At 40.3% G+C, this 2,870-nt stretch overlaps 1 pseudogene across 1 annotated transcript; it reads left to right on the forward strand.

Moving 5' to 3' along the window:
- On the forward strand, positions 1-1,792 carry LOC104606081 (uncharacterized; annotated as a pseudogene). The gene has a single exon (XR_016082854.1). The product of XR_016082854.1 is annotated as an uncharacterized LOC104606081 (transcript).
- Positions 1,793-2,870: the final 1,078 nt, after the last annotated feature.

Consider the following 2,870-nt stretch of genomic DNA (forward strand, 5'->3'; position numbering starts at 1 on the left):
AATGATTTCAGCTAGTTATGGGAAGGGAATAGAGGAAGTTCAGGAAGAACTAGGCTCAAGTCCAATTCCAAATGGTTCTGAAGGAATGGCCAGAGTCCCATTTCACATGTCATCATCTCAAAGAGGACTGCTAGGCCAAGAAAACCCTCAAAAAGGGTCTCCAAATGTTTCAACAGCTCTTCCTAGTAGAGTAGGGATCCTGAAATTTGGTTCAACTGGTCTTTTGGCTTCTCCATCAGCTAAATTCCTGCAAATTTCCGAGGAAAGAGATGAAGTTTCACGTTCAGTTCCTTCTTCTGCTAGCCAAGGTTCCCAAAATCATTTTAATTTGGTCTTTGTTCAGAAAATTAATTGGGTATCTCTGAGGAAAATCTGCAAAGAGTGGATCAGAAATCCAATGAACTTGGCCCTTCTTGTTTGGATCACCTGTGTTGCTGTCTCTGGTGCTATCCTCTTCCTCGTCATGACTGGAATGTTGAACAATGTCCTACCAAGGAAATCCCAGAGAGATGCCTGGTTTGAAGTCAATAATCAAATCCTCAATGCCCTCTTTACACTTATGTGCCTTTACCAACATCCTAAGCGGTTCCACCACCTTGTGCTTTTATTCAGATGGCAACCAGGGGATATCTCTAGACTCAGAAAAATTTACTGCAAAAATGAAACTTAAAACCCCACGAATGGGCCCATATGATGGTTGTTGTTGTTCTACTCCATGTGAATTGTTTTGCTCAGTATGCCCTTTGCAGCCTTAACTTAGGGTATAGGAGATCTGAGCGACCTGCTATAGGAGTTGGTCTTTGCCTTTCTATTGCAATTGCAGCACCTGCAACTGCTGGACTCTACTCAATTCTTAGTCCCCTTGGAAAGGAATACGAATCTGAAATGGATGAGGAGGCACATGTTCGGATTATCACTAGCCCCCTAAGAAACAAGTCATTAGAGAAGAGATTCTCATTTGCATCAAGAAGTGAGGAAAGGGTTGTTGAGAATAACCCTCAGTGGAGAGGTGGGTTGTTTGATTTTTGGGATGACATCTCTCTGGCATATCTCTCATTTTTCTGTAGCTTTTGTGTCTTTGGGTGGAACATGGAGAGACTTGGGTTTGGAAATATGTATGTTCACATTGTGACTTTTCTTTTATTTTGTATGGCTCCTTTCTGGATTTTCAACCTGGCTGCAATCAATATTGACAATGAGGTTGTTAGGGAGGCATTGGGGGTGACAGGGATCGTGCTTTGTGTATTTGGTTTGCTGTATGGGGGCTTCTGGAGGATCCAGATGAGGAAGAAGTTCAAATTACCTGATAATGGCTTCTGTTGTGGTAAGCCAGCAGTGACTGATTGTGCACAGTGGCTTTTCTGTTGTTCGTGCTCTCTTGCTCAGGAAGTTAGGACAGTAGATTTTTATGATATTGTGGAAGATAAATTATATAAAAGGCAAACTGAAGAGGGTTACCGGACAACACCTTGTGAAGTTGGCTCTTTTCAGTCCACTTCTGGCCCAAGTTCTCTGCTTCAGAACAACTCTAGTTCATCAAAGCTTAGGATGGAAAGCTCATCAAGTCCGAGTGGAATTTCAAAAGAATATTATAATCCTGACATGCAGCTATTCATGGTCGAGGAAGAGTCTTCTACAAAAGGAACAGACAACACAATGGCACCTCCTGTATCTTCATTGATACAAAGAGATGATAATCAGCAATGTCCTGTTTGAATTGCAATATATTCTGTAGTATACATGATGTTGTGCAGAGTTATACTTAAGATAAAAGATAAGTGTTTTGAATTAATCTCTTATTTCCTTAGTTAGACATTCTTCAATTTTTTGCTACAATACACTTGTGGTAATTGCAAGTATTTCCACCTCTTGACCCTCACCTGTTTGGTTTTTGACACGCTTCCTTATTTCAAGGATATATTGTTCCTTGAGTAATTATCTATAGGAACATACCTGTTACAAATGGTTAAGATAATTTCTTTTGGGCATCAAAACTTGGCAATTGCATTGTTATGTAGATCAACTATGGTTTCATTCGAGTACTTAAAGAAAAATTAACTGAAATGCTTTGAAGTTTCCTGTGTGTTTTCAATAATTTTTTTGAAGAAGGTAAGGTAATGTATTTGAAAGCTGAAATGCTATAGCCGAAGCAGTAGAAGAGAGGAGAAGACCAAGAGATGCTGAGAATGTCGAACTGAATGACCCAGTCGACAGTACTATTATTTATATTAGAGTACAGTACAATGTTACAGGAAATGACTGGAATGCCCCTGATTAGTGATGGGACACCTAGACAATTTAAAACACTAAACAAACTTAGGTCCATTAACACAGGCCCAGTACATAACAACTTAACCTCAAATACAGGCTAATAAGAACTCTTATCAGTTGAACCACCAATACATGAAAACCTTCAACCTAACACTCCCCCTCAAGCTAAGCATGGATGTCAATCATGTTTAGCTTGCCAAGAAGGTCCATGAACTTTGCTGCAGCCAACCCTTTAGTCAATACATTTGCAATTTGCATCTCAGATGGAGTATAAGGAATGCAGAGTTCTCCCGAGACTATTCTCTCTCTAACAAAATGTCGATTAATCTCAATATGTTTTGTCCTGTCATGTTGCACAGGGTTATTTGCAATGTTGATGGCAGCCTTGTTGTCACAATACAATCTGAGAGGACCCTCAGCTTTAATGCCAAGCTCATTAAGAAGGGCCCTGAGCCATAGGAGTTCAACAGCCCCGTGAGCCATAGCTCGATATTTTGCTTCCGCACTTGATTTAGCAACTACATTCTGCTTCTTACTGCGCCATGTGACTAGGTTCCCTCCCACAAATGTACAATATCCTGAAGTTGATTTTCTGTCTC

This window comes from Nelumbo nucifera, chromosome 2 (assembly GCF_055504915.1).
Source record: "Nelumbo nucifera cultivar China Antique chromosome 2, China Antique-T2T, whole genome shotgun sequence".
Taxonomy (NCBI): domain Eukaryota; kingdom Viridiplantae; phylum Streptophyta; class Magnoliopsida; order Proteales; family Nelumbonaceae; genus Nelumbo; species Nelumbo nucifera.